Source organism: Panthera pardus, unplaced genomic scaffold (assembly GCF_024362965.1).
Source record: "Panthera pardus isolate Hobbes unplaced genomic scaffold, ASM2436296v1 HiC_scaffold_8, whole genome shotgun sequence".
NCBI classification, from domain to species: Eukaryota; Metazoa; Chordata; class Mammalia; order Carnivora; family Felidae; genus Panthera; species Panthera pardus.
The window spans coordinates 45,628,903-45,648,038 of NW_026527013.1; the positions used below are offsets into that span (position 1 = coordinate 45,628,903).

The window sequence follows — 19,136 nt, forward strand, 5'->3', positions numbered from 1 at the left end:
AGGAAAACATGATCACTCACCATTTATTTTTAATTCAGTAACTTTATCCTGAAAAGAGTATCATACTGACTTCCTCACATTTCTTCTTGCTTACATGAAATGTGTTTCATTGATAAAGAGCTCTGAAAACCAGAACGGAAGGAAATATATAATATTTTTGAAATATGTAAGTTCATAGATGGTTTCCTGGCAGCTTGAGAAGTGACTTTAATAGGACATAATTAAGGCTGGTTTTAGATAAGAGAAAATGAAAATTAAAAGCCCATTGCTCTTTCAATTTCTGGGTCCTGCACTTTATTAGCAGCAAGGGATACACACACTGGGAAGAGAAATTTCTGGCTCCCTTCTGTTTTTTTTTGTATTCTCTCTAGTTTTTTAATGTGTTAAAGAATGTTCCTACTTTGGTCTAAGCAGTCAATTATCTCTTGTCTAGATTATTGCAATAGCCTCAGTATTGGTCTCTGGCCTTCTACCCTTGTCCCCTATAGCTCATTCCTTTTTTTTGTTTTGTTTTGTTTTTGTTTTGTTTAATGTTTATTTATTTTTGAGAGAGAGAGCGTGAGCAGGGGAAGGGAGGGGAGGTAGACAGAGGATCTGAAGTGGGCTCTGTGCTGACAGCAATGAGCCTGATGTGGGACTTATAAACCAGGTCATAAACTTCATGACCTGAGCCAAAGTTGGATGCTCAGCTGACTGAAACACCCAGGCACCCCTACAGCTTATTCTTAACAAAGCAGCCAGAATGATCCCAGGAAAGCACAAGTCAGATCATGTGACTCCCTTGCTCAGAACCCTCCCTTCACTCCCCATCACATTTTTTTTTAAGTTTTTATTTATTTTGAGAAAGAGAGAGAGCAAGCATGAGTGGGGGAGGGGCAGAGAGAATCCCAAGAAGGCTCTGCACTGACAGTGCAGAGCCTGATGTGGGGCTTGATCCCATGAACGGTGAGATCATGACCTGAACCTAAATCAAGAGTTGGACAGTTAACCAAATGAGTCACCCAGGTGCTCTAAGCCAATTCTTAATAGGGGCCCACAAGGCCCTAGTAATGCACAGCGGGCTTCCACATCCTGCTCTAACTCCCCTTTGCTACCCTCTCCAGGCTCTCATTACTCTCCATCAACTGGTCTTCCTATTCCACAACCAAGTAGGGGCCATTCCCACCTCAAGGCCTTTGCACTGGCTGTTGCCCTTTCCTGGAATGCTTTTGTCCCACATAGATGCATGGCTTGCTCCCTTGTATCTTCTAGGTCTTTGATCAAATGTCCTCTCCTTGTGAAGTCCTTCCCAGACTAGCTAGTATCTAACTGCAACCAGACCCCCAGTCTCCCACCATTCTCTCTCCCCTTTGTCTGCTGTATTTTTCCCTTAAAAGCATTTGTCAACTTCTAAAATCACTGTAAGACTTAATTTTAAAAATTGCCCTTACCCCTCCAAGAATGTACGCTCATTGGGAGGTCAGACATCTCTGTCTCTTTTGTTTACTCAAGTGTCCCAAATGCCTAGCTCAAGGCCTCACACTTAATAAGTGCTCAAAAAATGTTTATTCGTGAGTAAACAAATGAATGAGTGAAATGCAGTCATGCTGCCATGACATTGTTGACCGACCTAACATCAATTCCTCTCTTCTTCCTTGCTAAAAACCCTCATTTTGTTTGGGGCAACAGTGTATGTGGCCCTGTGGGGTCATGTTTGCACCAAGGCCACCAGAGCCCCCTCCCATTCCCCATGATCCTTTGCAGCTTGTGATGGTCATACGGCATGACTGTCTGATGTGACCCAGAGAAAGTCTGCTGGGCAGCCATGGGGAATACTGAGAAGAGGACAGCTTCCAGCAAAGATTTCCCTTCATGATTAAAGGAAAAGATTTCCTTCTCACTTCTGCAGGGATGGAGGTTAAGCTCCAAGTGGTTTGATTAATAAAACCAGCCAAACAGCCAAAAGAGTCTTGAAAGGAAATCACAGATTTTAGAAAAACCAAAGCTAGATTTCCTTGTAGATATATTCTGTTAGCATTTTAAAAAAATGTTTATTTCTTTATTTTTGAAAGAGAGAGAGAAACAGAGCATGGAGGGGCAGAGAGAGAGGGAAAGAGAGAATCCCAAGCATGCTCTGTGTTTAGCGCCTGGAATCCTACTTGGGGCCCGAATCCACCAACCATGAGATCATGACCTGAGCCGAAGTCAGATGCTTAACCGACTGAGCCACCCAGGTGCCTCACAAATGTCTGTTTATTAATGTTCAGAACACTGGAATTACAACATGGGAAAAGAGTCTGCAGTGAATGAAGATTTTTGAATCTGGGCTTCTGCTGTGCTGGTCTTTTCCTCACTCCTGCTTCTCTGCCCCTTCCCCTTTGTGAGGCAGCAGTGGAAGGAATCTTGTACAGGTTGCTGATGACAAGCCTGGGGGAACAGGAACTGTACTGGAACTTTCTGTCCATTCTCCTGACACAGTCTGAATGAGCAGGCACTATTTGGGGTTTGCTGAGATTTTTTTTACTTTAACTCTTTCACTCTGTGTAAAAGCACTGCTCTGGGCCCTTCCCTCATGACCAGTGGATGCCAGGGGAGTGACTGGGGCCTTGCAGCTGGGGTGCTCAGGTAGGAAAGAGAGACAGGGGGTACACATGTCCTGCTTCTCAGCTCCAGCCCCTCTGGCCTGTGCTGGATCCTCCGAAGGTCACCTGGGGGTTACAGCTCTAGAGTCTGCTGGCCCCAGGTGCTTGGATAGTGGGAGAAGCCAGAGTCCCAGCCCACAAATATGGCTCAGTGGTGCCCCCTGGGTGACAGCTGCTGCTAAATCTCTGAGGCAACGCCCAAAGTGGCCTTCCACTGTTGGACAGCAGCCTCAAGGGTACACAAGGGCTGGCTGTGCCCACCAGAGGGAGGGTAGTCCTACCAGCTAGAAGGTGAGGCCTCGGTGACCCAAGGGGCAGTTGCAGGTTTGTGTCTCCTCCTTCCACCTTTCTCCACAGCAGCCCCAGAGCCTGGAGACCTGACATTGGGCTGATAGGATGGGCAGCCTCCTCACTGGTGGCCTGTGTTCAAGAGATTTCTTCCTGCCTGTCCCTCTTCCCTCCTGCTGTTTCTGCCATTTTCAAGGGTGAGTCTTGCATAGAGCAGGGTGGGCAGTATGGAGCCTCTCCAGGCAGGGGCCATAGCTTACATTTCAGTTCCCAGGCAAGAGGCCCAGCCACCAGGGCAGTGAGGCGGGGGAAACCTGACCCCAGGGAGGCTCCATGCTGCCCTCTGAGGCAGTAGAAAAAGAGTGGTGTTTCTTCTGTTACTATTTATAATTAAGAGCTTAATTTGTTAATTTTGGAACTGAATACACCTTCTAGTTCTTTACTGTTTGGTGCAAAAGCACATGTAAGTAACACCTTTACCTTGTTCCAAGAGTCCTTACCTCCTTATGCATGGTAGTAGCTCTCTCTACCACTCTTAAGAAAGAGGTCAATGGGCGCCTGGGTGGCTCAGTCGGTTGTGCAACTGACTCACATCATCATCACGCACTTCAAGAGTTCAAGCCCTGCATCGGGCTCTGTGCTGACAGCTCAGAGCCTGGAGCCTGCTTTGGATTCTGTGTCTCCCTCTCTCTTTGCTCCTCCCCTGCTCATGCTCTGTCTCTGTCTCTGTTTCTCTCTAAAAAATAAACAAACATTAAAACAATTTTGTTTTAAATATATATAAAAAAGAAAGAGGTCAAATACTGGTGACCTCTTGGCTAGTTATGAGGGTCTGTTTAGTCCTTGTGATGTCTTGAGTTTTGGTATTAGTTGGCAACATGTGGAAATTGAAAAGTACACACACAAATATTAATCTCTTTTCAAAAACTAGGAAGCTTTGGCAGCTGTAGGTGGGGCTTGTCCACAGGAACAACTGTCTTGAGGTATGTGGCAGTTGCCCCACTTAAATGGACAGCCTCTGTTGGACAGACACCCCAATGAGCCAGTCCTGCCCAGACCCCGCTGGCACTGTATTTGCAACCTCTCATGTGAGCATGTACAGATAGAGTGACACCACATCCTGATTTGCCCAGACAGCCCTGGCATGTGTCTGATGTATAATTATTACCAGAGCCCCCTCTGCATCTCCCATCCACTCTCCAAAGTGTGCCAGTTTGTATCATGGATTATATGCCCCACAAACAAGCTCAGAGCGCTGTGCCGGGGCTATGAGGGCTTATACAACCATCTGATCGAGGATTCACAATCACAGTAGGCCTCCCCAGACAAAAGGGTCAGAGTTTGTAGCTCTGTGATTCTGACATAAAGGGGATCACTTTCACAAAGTTTCTTTTGAAGTGTTCTTCTGGTGCTGTTACTAACTTAAAAATCTTTTGAATAAAGTCAATTCTCATGTCTTTAGTCTCTAGAAACCACAAATACTTTCCTAAACTTGTCCAAGTGGAGAAATCTATTTACATTTTTTGGCAACCTACACAACAGGAAAAAAGAGCCCGATGTGGGGCTTGAACCCACAAACTGTGAGATCATGCCCTGAGCTGAAGTCAGATGCCCAACCGACTGAGCCACCCAGGAGCCCCTAATTTACTTCTTTTTTAAAAAAAAATTCTTAATGTTTATTTATTTTTGAGAATGAGAGAGAGGCAGGCAGGGGCAGAGAGAGAGGAGGACAGAGGATGTGAAGCAGGCTCCTCGCTGACAGCAGTAAGCCCAATGTGGGGCTCGAATTCACAAACCATGAGGTCATGGCCTGAGCCAAAGTTGGAAATTTAACTAACTGAGCCACCCAGGCACACCTCCTTAGTCTACTCCTCACCTTCAAGTGCTGAGTCTGGCAGCCATTGCCTCAGAATGTGTGTTTCAGCATCTGTGATCCTGTAAATCCCAGGGTTCCAAGGGAATGAAAGATGGATCTTGTCTGCTTTATGCAGACCTGCAGGGGGAGAGAAAGCAGCTATGTGAGCAGGCCTAGAAACTAGATCAAGTAAGGATATTTCATAGCCCTTTCAAAATGTTGACAATTTTATTAACTACTCACTTCCTTATTTCAGTAATATTGGTGAATAATTTGGGATTTGAAAAAAAAAAAAAGGCCTTTATATACATCTTTCACTGCTATGGTAATATTTTCAGGTACCCCAGAGCCTATTCAAGTCTCAGGCATGCTGGATTATGTGCAAGAATGATTATTTGTGACGATACTTACTATTGCAATTTACTGAGACTTCTTGCCATCACATCCATCTCTGATTTGACAGGTAAAGTAGGGAAGATTTTGCAAGATAGTAAAGCGGTGAGCAATTTATGTTTTTAAACTTGTGCACAAAACGGTCTCATGATTCACCCTCCAGCTTTTCCTGATGCCACGGGGTGTTTCCACCGTCGTAAGGAAGCAAAGGAGTACTGAGTACTGCAGGGAGAGGACCACAAGGCAAGGATGGAGGAGTCCAAGTTTCTATCCCCTGTCTTGTTTCCCATGGTGATCTTGGGTCACACCTGGGTTGTTTCAATGTCCTCCCTCTTGGCCTTGTATGCAAAGGTTTACAACTGCCAGCCTGCAGGAGGTTTTGCTACAAGTAACAAAATCTCAGTGCCTTTACAGGACGAGTGTATTTTTTGCTCAAATCAAGTCAGCTGTGGGTGTGGTAACTCTCTGAGATGCATCCCTGGTCTAGGCTGCTTCAATCCAGGGTACTTCCATATCAGGACATACTTCTGGGGAACTAAGCACTGCCACCTAAATGCTTCTGCCTGCGAGTGACACACAACCTCCACTCTGATTTCACTGGCCAGTGTAAACCTGAGGACCAAGCCTGATATGAAGGGGTCAGGTAAGAGTGATAATATTTTGGTTCTGTTAGTGACAAATCTACCACAGGGGGGGAGGACTATCAGTGGTTTCCCTGTGTGTGCACCTGTGTGTGTTTGTAGGCATATATGAATGTGTAAATTTGTATACGCACATCTGTTCACACACATATTCATAAACACATAGGTTTCAAAATACCTCGCTCAAACAAAATTTCACATGGATGCATAAACAACTATAATAAAGAAAACTGGAACTGCTGAGATTGACGCTTTCAACTCTCCCCACTTTTTTACCCTTGAAGGGGAACAAAATTCCACAATCCCTGGATGTTCTAACATGCTGTGATGCTATCCAACGGTCAGGAAATAACAACTTCATAAGCCACTGGCTTAAAAATAAGAGACCAGCACAATGACCAATTTCAGACGTAACCAGGATAATGTATCTCATCACATCCATATTTGAGAAAGTCCAGCAACTTATGAGGGAAATTGGAAGAGAGATGGAAAACCAATCAGATTAGGGTCTAAATAAATATAACTCCCAATGCCTGACATGAATTTGGGCTCCCCAGTTCTAGTACATATACCCTTAGCTGCAGCTGACATCAGTTTATCATTTGTACTGTGAAGCAGCAGGAAAATTTATAACCTAGGTGATCACTGGGAAAAATACTTCATATGAAGCTATTAATAGATGCATGAGTAATGTGGATTTCGATTAGTAAAAAATCAATGGATAAAACAGAGTCTAATAATATGCTCAGGAGAGTAGCTAACTGGAGAGACAGGAAGACAAAAAAAGGCTAAGATGATTTGCAAGCCTGGACCAGAGCTGAGAAACAAATCCAGATGTGTTTGGAAAGAAAAAAAAAATCACACTAAGACTCTAGACTCTATATTGCTCAGCTATTCTTCCAACTAGATTAATAACTATATTCATTGCATTTGTCTCATGCACCAGGTGTTGTTACAGGAGCTTAGGAAACCTCCAGAAAGAAAACAGACAGAAGTGCCTGTCCTCATGGAGCCTACATTCCACTAGGAGAAAGAGGATAATGAGCTGGTAGAGAAAAAAGAGGATTAACATGGAATCTCTCCTCAGCTGGGTTATAGTCTGAGGGTGGAGGTGGGGGATGCAGGCAAATAAATGACGTAGCAGTGTGTCCAGGGCAGTGGGTCACATGATATGTTTTTTCTATGATATGTGAACCAGGACGGTTTCTGGAGAAGGAGAAGGACGAGGCATGTTTCTCTAGAAGTACAGGGACCTTCTCAGAGGAAAAGGATTCAGTACAAGGTTGGCCTCAGCCACTCTCTCTCAACTGCTGCATTCTGCACTGACACAGGGTCAGTTAGCGTGCCAGTGGCATCACATGGATGCCCTCTTCCAACTGTCCAAGGCTCAACAATGACATCAGAACTCTCTATTTGGCTGCAGCGATAGGCACAATTTGGACAAAGAGCAGTTGGTAGGCCTTACGTTATATGAATCTTAGACAGCAAAGCACTTAAGAGATGTAGCACTCATGTTCCTTCATAAAAATCACTTACAGATTTATACTGGCCATCCAAGAACCTAACCAAAATTAAGGACCCTGAAATAAGGATCTCATGACCTAAACGGATTCACCATTATCGGTTATCTTCCAGGTAAAATATTATCTGCTTATGTGAGCCAGAACCAGTTTCTATCCATGCCTGAAAGCCCTGACATGTTTAAGGAAAGAAAAACACAAACAAAATAATGTACAACATAAATAATGAAATATTCTAAAAAAAGTGGCTGCCTCTGGATACTGGGAATTTTTTCGCCAAGTGGCTTCTAAAACATTTATATTTCTTCCATATGTCATAATTCTAAGTCATTTATGAGTAAATGAAATTATAGGTAATTAGTTTCATGATTAAAAAAATTAAAAGGAGGTGTATATTTTTCCCAAAGAAGTCACAGGAACAGCTGAGATGCATATAAATAATAGCATAAGACACAATGTGGCAGGAGCTATGTAGGAGAACTTCCTGCCATGGGAGGATAGCATCTAAAGAATTACTCTACCAGACAGAATCATACAGTGAACTTGAGATTCATGCCTGTCTGAATAGAAACATATGAAGTTCCTCAGAATGAAGTTCCTGGCTCTTGGGATTACCACTGTTTTAATATGAATTTCCTGTATGCTTGGGATTGTTGGCAGCCTGACCAAACACTTCCTCTCCATGAGAAGGCTCAGTTCTGGTTCTGTCACTCAGGACTGAGCAAACATTTGTCACACATATTTAACTCTGATCCACAATCAATCCACATGCTTTATGTGTGTCTCTTCATTGAATGTATAGCAATCTTGAGATATCCATGCTATCATTTCTAATTTTCATGATCAAAACTCACTTTCCCCTATGAAACGAAAGGTTCAAGATGAATGATTTTCTATGTCACAACCGGCTGTCATTTTCCACACATTCATCAATTTAAGTCTCCACGGATCTTAGCTTACTGTGTGCTCCTTAACCTTTGTCCTATCTTCTTGGTCCCCGGCCTGCCAGTGCCAGGTTCTACCTCCAGATTCATGCTCTTAACATAGATTTGTAGTTTTCTTGCTTCTGCCAGGGCCCTGTGACACTCCTTAGCTTTCCCCAAGAAAGATGAAAAGAGAACCACACAAAAGGGACTAGGAGATGAGGAATGCATGTTGATTTCACAGAGCAGAGTATCCCTGCATATAGCTTGAGTCCTCTGTAGGTTACAAGGCTCTTTCTGATTAGATTGTAAATGGATCTGAGAATGTAAGTGTTTTTTGTTTTGTTTGTTTGCAGATAGCAGACCCAAGCTCATAGAGTTTTCACTCTGATGTACAACTAAGGACTGTTTATTAATAAAGCTCAAAAATATGGTTAATTAGGGGCTCCTGGGTGGCTCAGTTGGTTAAGCATCCAACTCTTGATTTTGGCTCATGATCTCCCAGTTCATGAGTTCAAGCCCTGCATTGGGCTCTGTGCTGACCCATGTGGAGCCTGCTTGGGATTCTCTCTCTCTCCTCTCTCTCTCTCTCTCTCTCTTGCTCTCTCTCCCCCTCCCATGCACTTTCACTCTCTCAAAATAAATAAACTTAAAAAAATAGGTAACTAAAACTTGGTTTTCATAAATTAAAATTAAGGCATTAGTAGTAGTGCCTGAGTGGCTCAATTGGTTAAGCGTCTGACTCTAGATCTCTGTTCAGGTCTTGACCTCATTGTCATGAGTTCAAGCCTCATGTTGGGGTTCACGCTGGATGTAAAGCTTACCTAAAAAAATTAAGACATTATTAGAGTTTACTAAAAACTTCCATTTTGTATTCTATCAATAAGTCCGGCAGCCACCCAATGCTTTGGCAATATTGCAAAGCTTCTACTGAGAAGCATGCACGAAGTGAAGCATGAAGCGAAGGGATTCCCATGACTTTCTGGAAGGGTGCTGTGTAGCATCGGTGTTGCCTTCAGCTGGTTTGGTTTTAGATTGTCGCTCTTTTTATTGCATTTAGTTGAGAAGTTATGTTGAGATTTGCTTTTGTGTTGGCTGACTGATGCGTTTTCAGAGATTTTATTGTTACGTGCTCACTCCAATGCTATCACAGAATTCTTTTGCTTTAGAAAGCTGGAATGCACGGGATGTGTGGAGATAGGTTTTTTGCTTTGCTGGAATGAGACAAGATCTAAAAAGTCAGACAGCCACTGATTTATAGCCCAGCCTGATGTTCTTTGTACTTTATCACATGGCCATTTTTCTGCTGGCAGGGGCCTCTCAGTGCTGGCTGAAGATGCTTGGGCAGCCACCATATTCCAATCAGGCAAACTGACGGTGCCGCTTTAAATTTATATCATGCCTGTCCCTGGAAAAGGGGGGAATCCTGGGATTAACCAGGCCCACACCACAAGCTCTCTCTGTGCCAGGCCTGGGCTTGAAAGAACAGAACAGTGAAACTCTTATTATTCTGAAACACTCAAGCATAAATCTTGCTGATGACAGACTTTGGCCCAGAGCCTCGGGCAGTGATAGAATTGATGAATACAAAGAGCAATAACCTTTTTCCTGCAAAAAGTATTTCCTACTTCACTCAGCTCAAGTATCCCTTCATCCAGAAACCTTTCCTAATGTCTCCAGGCAACTATGGCATTTGTCACTTTATTTTGAAAGAAATTTTTTATACATTCCATCTCCCAGCTCAGAGGAGTGTCTGCTGAGGTCAGCGACCACGCCTCGCTCACCTGTGTATGTTCAGCAAGCAGCCCAGGGGTGAACGGGAGGTTGATAAATAATTGTTGGACTGAATTCAACTTAGAAAACAATGTGGCACATAGAGAAGTCCAGCCTACATCTGTCCAGTCATGGAATGTCCACTCATGGAATGTGATGACTTCAGAGAGAACACAACTATCTTTAAAAGTAGTGTAGACCTCCAGACTCCAAATTAAGACAGAAATGGAAAACACTGAAGATCATGGTGGCAAAAATCTACTTTAGCTTAATGCTTTCCACCTGACAGGCTGTGGGGAAGGAAACTTTTCATTCATTATTTCCATTAATCTTCCCAATGGCCTTGAAGGAAGGTGTTTAAAAAAATGTTTATTCAGTTATTTTGAGAGAGAAAGAGAGATAATCTCAAGCAGGCTCCATGCTGTCAGCAAAAACCTGACATGGGGCCTGACCCTGCAGACTCTGAGATCATGACCTGAGTCGAAATCAAGTGGCAGATGCTTAACCGACTGAGCCACCCAGGCACCCCTGAAGGGAGGCATTTGTAAGCCTACTAGAAGGGAACCAGAATTGAAGTTCTGTGTCTAAGCCTTCACAGCACAGAAGCAGCAGACCTGGAAATTCAAACCCAGACCAGTCTGTCTCCAAAAAGAACTTACTCCCTACAGTTGAAGACAACGGAGGCGATATTTGACAATAAGAGGGGCAGGCAGCGTGGGAGGATGTGAAGTGTGGGGGGCGGGGGCTGAGGGGCTGTTATGGTGTAAACCTTGGCAAATACAAGGGACATTTCTTTTCTAGAAACAGTAGAAAAGGAAGAATGATGGGGCATATATTGGGGTGTGTGCTAGGCTGAATAATAATCCCCAAAGATGTCCACATCGTACCCCTGGAACCTGTGAATATATGACGTGGCAAAAGGGACTTTGCAGATGTGTTCATTAAGGATCCAGAGATGGAAAATTATCCTGATTACCTGGGTGGCTCAGTGTAATCAGCTAGGACCCTTATAAGAAGAATGCATGGCGTCAGAGTCAGAGAAGGAGACAACAGAAGCAGAGAAGCAAATTCTCCCCTTGAGTCTCCAGAAGAAACACAGCCCTTCCAACACCTTGATTTCAGCCCAGACACTGATTCTGGACTTCTGACTTCCTGAACTGTGAGTAGTTATACTTGGGTCATTTTAAGCCCCAACAGCATTTTAAGCCCCATGCAGCTTGTGGTAGTTTGGTACAGTGGGGGAAAGGAAACAAATGCAGGGCAGAATGTGAAGAGACAGAGATCTTGAAGCAGAGAAAGGATTTCTGAGGTCAGGTGGGTCTGGGGGTGGGGATGGAGGAGGGTGAGGGGCCGAGGCAGTGCCATTAAAGGTGGGCCCAGGATACTGGGAGCACTTGCTCAAATGCACATCCCCAGGCCCCACCTTAGAACTTCACAGTCCAGTTGCTCATGCAGTGACCCTCAATGTTGTCAGAAGAGTGACAATCAAGTATAGCCTACCCAAAGAAATAAATGAAAGCAGGTGACATGAGAATATTAATGTGCACTGGCCTTTGGGGAGGGAAACATTCAGACGAGATCTAGAATAAACAGGTTGCTCAACATACCCTACCAGCTGTGATCATGGATGTTAAGGACTCTTTTATGACAAACTTTTTGAATGGTGACCATGTTCCCGTATAGTGTTAGGCACTGTGGACACACGACAGTGAGCAATGCAGGCCTGCCCATGCTCTCCTAGGGCCTGCAGTCTAGTGTGAAAAACAGACAAGGCTTAAATAGATACACCATAAATGACAAATGCCATAAAAAGAAAGTCCAGGTGGCTATGAGCCTCTAACTGGAGGACCTCACCTGTCTGGGAAGGGAAGTCAAAGAAGCTTCCCTCAGCAAATGATGCCTGAAGCATCAGTAAGGGTCAACTATGGGAAAGGGGTGTATGCGGGGAATAGGAGAGAATAGCAGGAATGGCAGATGCAAGAGTTCTTAAGCAGAAGGGACCTAGTGGGCTGGAGGTCAGGGGGTAAAGGTGAAATCGACTGAGTTCAGGCTACAGGGAAAGCAGTGCCCGGTGCACAGAATTAAGAATTTTAATCTTCCCCACAGCAATGAGTCACGTGATCAGGTTTGCATTTGGCATTTGGCTGCAGGGCGGAGGGTCAGTTGAACTGGGGGGACAGACAAGCAGACATCAAATAGGAGGCCGTGGAAGTACTTGCCACCACACCCAGAGGGTGCCCAATAAATGTTATCTTCCACCTATAATTCTAGGAGACAGCCATGCTGTTTTGTCTTTTACAGAAAGTGAGATTTTCAGCTCACCCTACACTTCAGCCTGAAAATGAATAATAAATGAGTTCTGATATTTTTCTCCAAATCTCTGACATCTCAGCACACTGAGGCAGTGTCCATATGCAGGTGGTTCAAATGCGTCCAAACAATTGTGTACACCCAACATGAGAGAGCTTTCCCATCGGTTACGGCTCTGAGAGCAACTTGGGCCTAAGCTTTGATTTTAGAGAAGACAAAGAAGGACTGTCCTCACCCAAACACAATTCTCATCTTTCAGAACAAAGTAAGAAATCAAAGCCACTGCCAGTAAACGTAATTTTAAACAACTGCTGTCAGTAGAATCTGTGGTTTTCTACCACAGTGACAAGGATTCCTAAAAGGCCAACTAGAGGAAAATAGACCATAGAAGGTAAAAAAGAGAGAGACATTGATGCCATCTGCCATATTTTTATGAGCTAATATGACCAGAAAAATATTGATTACTGTAGAAGTTCCCTTAAGTCAGGAGACCTGTTATTAATTTTCATGTCCCATTTACCATAACCTTTATAGCTTTTTTACAGTAAATCCTCTTTATTTTTGAACTTGAGTATGAAGATAAAAACGAATTAGATTGATCTGAATTGTTATCTACGCTCTCTGGCATCTCCTGGCGCTATGACCTTTATTTCCTTGCCTTTTCTTCCTTCCTTGCTCTCTTGCCTTTCTTTCCTTGTCTTTCAAGTGGGAATAGCGAGAGAGTTCTCATGGAAAAGGCTGTGTGAGAAGAGATATGAGAGTGGGCTGAAGCCGTCACACAAGCTGGCACATGTAAGCACTTCCTCAGGGGGTAGCTATCATTAACTGCCAGACATCACTCAAATCTAGACCTGAACCCACTGTCGGATGTGTGTTTTGCCTCACTCTTTGGCTTGTTCTGTTCTCTTGCTGCTCTTGCTGGGTATCAAGATATCCTCTCTCAGCTCCAACCCCTTAATGCTTTATTTGGCTTTGTGATGTTGGGGCCTCAACGCTGCAAACCATGGCCCTGCTCTGTAGGGGGCGCTCAAGGGACACAGCAAGGCTGCAGGAGGATGGGATTTGCCCCTTTCTGCCTGAGTCCTGTTCCCAAAGGTCCATGCTAGCCACAGTTTGTTCTCACAGGAGCAATCACATCCAGTTTGTAGTTTTTCCAGCACTTACACAAAAGCCTTGCTGCGTCCCTCTCAGAGACCCTAGTATCAGCTGACAAGTGCATCTTCCACAGAGAATCAAGCTGTGGTGAAGCCCCTTCCCCAGGGTCTGAGTTTAATAAAGTCGACCTTTCCCTTTGTTGTTCCAGTTCCAGGAAGCTAGCTGTTCACTGCAACTGCTACCGAATGTGATGTCTTATGGTTAACAGTTTTGTATCTAGTTAATAATTCTATATTATTAAACCCTCTCTTTCCAAATAATTGGGGTGGATTATATATCCTGACTCAATCCTGACAGAAACACCCACATCTTTGGATGAACACAAATTCTTACTTTAAATATAATCCAACTTATCAAAAACTTGAACAAATAAAAAAAAATAGGCAATCCAGACAAAAAATGAGCAAGAGATATGAACATGTACTTCACAAAAGATATATGAGTGCCCTACAAACATGAGAATGTGTTCAACCTCCTTAGTAATGTAAGGAAATCCAAGTTAAAGCTCTAATGAAACACTTACTAGACCGATTATATTAAATATACTGAAAATACCAAACACTGATGAGAATGTGTAGCCATGGGAACCCTCTGGTACTACAAGTATGAGTTTAAATTGATTACCAGCCAGTTTGGATAACTGTTGGGAGGTATTAATATAAAGGTCACCATAAATGTACCCTATGACTCAGCAATTACAATTCTAGGTATATTTCCAGCAGAAATGCATGTAAAAGAATGTCCATAGAAGCAGTTTATGTAATAATTCCAATCTGGAAGCAACACAAATATCCTCTAGCAATAGAATGGATACAAAACAAAAACCAAAAAACTGAAGTGTATTTACAGTAACAAAAATGGACAAGTTCTAACTACACCAGAACATGGATAATTCCTACAAAAAGTATTGTTGAATACAGGAGGCTAGATAGGGGGCACTTGGGTGGCTCAGTCTGTTGAGCGTCAGACTTCAGCCCAGGTCATGATCTCACGGTTCCTGATTTCAAGACCTGCATCGGGCTCTCTGCTGTCAGCACGGGCCACATCAGATCCTTTGTTCCCCTCTGTCTCTGCCCCTCCCTTGCTTGCTCTCTCTCTCTCAAAAATAAATACATATTAAAAAATAAAAGAAACCAGAAACAAAGCAATAAACATAATGTGATTTTTATCGATATATAGTTCAAAAACTGATAACACCAAACCGGTGTGGGAAGTCAGCACACTTTTCATCCTCGGGGTGGATGTAAGGGGTACTGATTGGGGAGGAGGACAAGTAAAGTTTCTGTGCCAATCTTGTTCTATTTCTTGACCTGGGTGATGGTTTCATGGATGTAATTACTCCATTCATTGTGTGGTAATTCACTGAGCTGTGCTTTGTGACTGATGTACCTGTGCTACACTTCAGAAGGGAGATTTAACACCTGAAGTTTCCCATCTTCATTGGAAATTTATTTTGAAAAATCGTCAGCCCCTCCCTTACTTTACCTTCTTCTTCAGAACATTATCTCTCTCTTCGGTTTCTTGCAATTTCCCGTGGATCCAACCACAAAACATAGTTGGTTTGCATTTGGTTGACCCCGATGGTTATGGTGCCAAATACTGACTACTAGGAAAACAACTCATTTAAGGGAGACTTGCTTGGTTTTGAGTCTCTGGGACAGAGTACACTGTCTGACTTGAGCAAGTGCTCAGTAAATGTCTGCTGAATAAATGCTAGGGGATCTTTGCCCAGAATGTCTTATTACTATTCTCATGACTCTACTACAGTACCTTGCATGGAGAAGACTCTAAAACATATTTACTGACTGTATAAAAATGAATTCTGAAAGCATGATTATAGTTTAAACTACATGATGCCTCACTGGAAAATTAACCTCGAATCGTTCTGAATTATTCAGTGAAATGTTAACAGTTTCCTAGGGAATGTACATCACCATCCAAAGATGTTTTCTGCCTTGTTGCTTTTTTTTCCTGCCAAAGTTTTTAGACACTCAAGAAACTCTTATTTAATTTTCTATTTTGTGCAAGTTGTGAGTTGGTATTAGAGAGCTAGCATGCTATGACAGAAATAGTAGTGGCTAGTCCTGCTCAACCATAGGCCAGCTGATTGATTGTGTTAAATATTTGAACTATGCTTAGGTTTTGGCCACTCATGTTTAGTATGAAAATGTTGGGGGGCACCTGGGTGGCTCAGTGGGTTAAGCGTCTGACTCTAGATTTCAGCTCAGGTCATGGTCATGGGATTGAGCCGCACATTAGGCTCTTCATTGAGCATGGAAACTGCTTGAGATCCTCTCTCTCCCTCTTTTCTCTTCTCCCACTCATGCCCACCCTTTCTCTCTCTCTCTCAAACAACAACTACAGCAACAACAATAACTAAATTGAAAATGTTGGAATTGTTAAGGATAGCAAATACGTGCCATACTAATGATTATTGTCTCTTGTCCATGGGAGACATTGCTAATCAATCATATTATACTTGTCTACTGGCCCATAACTAACCTCAGCATGGCACATCACACCCATACCGATTAACTGTAGTTGGAAACTATACAAAACCTAGTTGTCAACTCTCATCAAGATGACACAAAAAGTCCCTTTCAATTCTGAAGTTCTATGGTCCTATGATCTATAAAAAGTAATATTCTCTGCAATGACTCTAAGGCACTGCATAATTCTAAAGTGCATTCAGAACTATCAGAGAAAGATTACATTTTATTATTCACAGTTTCAAAGTTAGGAGTATTTTATTGAGTTATCAATCTTTCAAATGGATAATCCACGTAGAGTGCTCACTTAACACAACTCTTCTTACCTATGAATTTCTAGGATGGGATTTGAAATTGGCACAGGGACACATATCAAGTATCCCAGTAGAATGAAGATATCCCAAGTCTGAAATCCTACTGTCCCATAAGTGTTAACAGTAAAATGAATTTTCCTAGAACAGTAGCACTTGACAGGTAACTATTCTGTGTGCTTCTTCATTCAGAGAGTGAATTAGAGAAATCAAGAATAAAGATGTCATTGCCCTAACAAAGCGTGAGGTTTGAAGTACCAGAATTATGTTGTCAAATTAGGTTTATTATCAAAAGTGAGTTCGTCTAATGGCTCTGGATGGACATCTTTATCTAATGTTAAATATATTAAGTGGAATGTCTGGGTAATCACTGATAGCCTGTTAACACAGTAGTACTTGGTAGAGGAAGGAACAGTGAAGTCTGATTTTCCCAAACACTGTGGTGATTACAGCATCTGATCTCTGGTGAACGATGCTTCCCATTCCAATCTCTGAAGTTGTGACCTCAGCCTACAGCTGAAATCCTTTACATTTTCACCAAAAAGTTGGGATTACAAGCCCATTTTTTTCTTCTCTATCAGAGCTCATGAATTCAGAATTCAGGAGGTACACTGTGCAGAGTGACAGGCACATGGTAGTAGGTGGGGCTGAGATGGAACATCCCTTTCATGATGCTATGAGGGTCCTCACAGTAAAGCATTGTCTAAGAGTCACTGAGCAAGAAGGGATGAGCAAGTGCCTGGTTGTTGACAAATGGGGCTGAAATCCTGGTTCTGCAGCTCAGACGCATCCCTCAACCTCTTGGGCCTGTTCCTGTTTGTATAATTCTGGGGATAAATGAGGTGCTTGTAAGGATTCTCCCACTTTTAACATTCGAGATGGTGCTCATTAATGTTTGCGGTGGAATCAAACCAGTGTTCATATGAAAATTATGCAGATAATCTAAGTTAAGGTGGATTGCAGACCACTCTAGAGATTCTTATTATTTTGAGATGTGTGTGCCTATTTCTAGCCAGCAGGAGTTGAGAGCTTGTGTGTCAGTTCTTATATATGCCAGCTGTCTCCTCCTTCACCTGCCTGCCTCCTTAAATCATAATCAACTTCCTGGTTGGAGTAAGCAAAACTTCAAAATCTGATGTGCCAGGTGACTTGTAAGATAGGCTCATGTAGTGCAGATTCTAGGATATTGTGATATAAGTTTACTTTGCAATCCTGCATTCCTTTCAATCTGCTATAGCAGAAAGACTACTTCAGGCATATTATACTTCAGTTTGGGGACAGTTCTGGATCTTTGAGTCTCAGTTTGGTTGTCTGTGAAATGGAAGAGGAGGCCTGGGAGATTGCCATGGTCTCCTTCTATTTTATACTTTTACATGTATCCAAATGCTACTTTTATTTTTTATTTTTATTTTTTGGACGTTTATCCACTTTTGAGAGAAAGAGAGAGAGAGAGCGTGAGCGGGGATAGAGAGAGGAGACACAAAATCTGAAGCAGGGTCCAGGCTCTAAGCTGTCAGCACAGAGCCGTAAGTGAGGTTTGAACTCATGAACCAGAAGATCATGACCTGAGTTGAAGTTGGATGCTTAACCGACTGAGCCACCCAGGCACCCCTCCAAATGCTACTTTTAGTCTCCAAGCTTCTCAGAACCAGACTACCTTTCCGATCAAGAGCTGCATGAGACAGGCTACTTGCCTCAGAAAGCCCTTTTATGATTTACACTGGGCATGCCCAGTGCAACTGGCTTACCCCCAGTGGCATTTGTTACAAGTTATCAATTCTGTTTTTAGAGCATCCTGTGAGTGGTCTTTCTAGGGTGTGGAAAAATTAGTTTGGCTAAATATATCTGACTAAATGTATGTGTATTTATACATACTACATATTCACTTTTTAAAGGGATTGTTTGGAGATCAGTGTCAAAAAGTCTAAATCTGAGGATTCTTAAACTGGAGTTTCTAAGAATATCAAATATGTGTTCAGTCTGAGCCCAAGGCTAAATGACCCTCCTCGATTCGCTTATAGGAGGCCAATGGGCTGTACAAAGTGCCAGACTTCTGAATATTACTTGTATTATTAGGGCATATTTGTTTCCTACTGCTGCCATAATAAATTACTACAAATTTGGCAGACTGAACAGTACAAATTTATTATCTTACAGCTCAAGTCAGAAGCCGAACTCAGGTCTGACTGGGCTGAAATCAAGGTGTTGGCAGGGCTCCTTTTCAGAAACTCTGGAGAGGAACCTGTTACCTTGCCTTGTCCAGCTTCTAGAGGCTGCACACAGTCCTTGGATCATACCCCCATCCTCCCTCTTCAAAGCCACCAATGTCCTCTCTGACCCCTCTTCCAAGGTCACATCTCTCTCTAATCACAGCCAGGAAATGTTCTCTGATTTTGAAGACTTGTGATTATAATGTGTGTACCTGAATGATCCAGGATTGTCTCCCTTTCTCAAGTCCTTAACCTAATCACACTTGCAAAGTCCCTTTTTCCATGTCAGACAGCATATTCACAGGTACAGGGATTAAAACATGAACATCTTGTGGGGAGCTATTATTCTGCTTCCCACAATATAATCAATGGAGGCCTTTAAGAAAGTCTATTATTTTGCACCCAAGGAAGAGGAATGTGAGGAATTTCAAAGCCACAAAGTGATACGAAATACTATGTACAGCCCAAAGGGCACAAAAGACCATCTGGTTAAATGTCTCACTTTACAGATGAGAAAACTAGGGCCCAGGCAGTTCAAGGTCACAAGGTCTGATTAGCAGAGAAGATACATGTGGAATCCAGCTCTCCTGGCTCATAGCCACTCCCTATGGCCCTTGGATCACATTCTCACTGCAAAGAAGCATTTT

The 19,136-nt window shown here is 42.9% G+C and overlaps 1 long non-coding RNA gene across 1 annotated transcript in view; it reads right to left on the minus strand.

The window, feature by feature from the left end:
- The window catches only part of LOC128775684 (uncharacterized), a 268,393-nt gene that overhangs the window by 553 nt on the left and 248,704 nt on the right, over window positions 1-19,136 (minus strand). The window contains exon 3 of the long non-coding RNA XR_008420614.1: window positions 4,786-4,902. This is a non-coding gene — a long non-coding RNA (uncharacterized LOC128775684). The remainder of the gene's footprint in view (window positions 1-4,785; window positions 4,903-19,136) is intronic.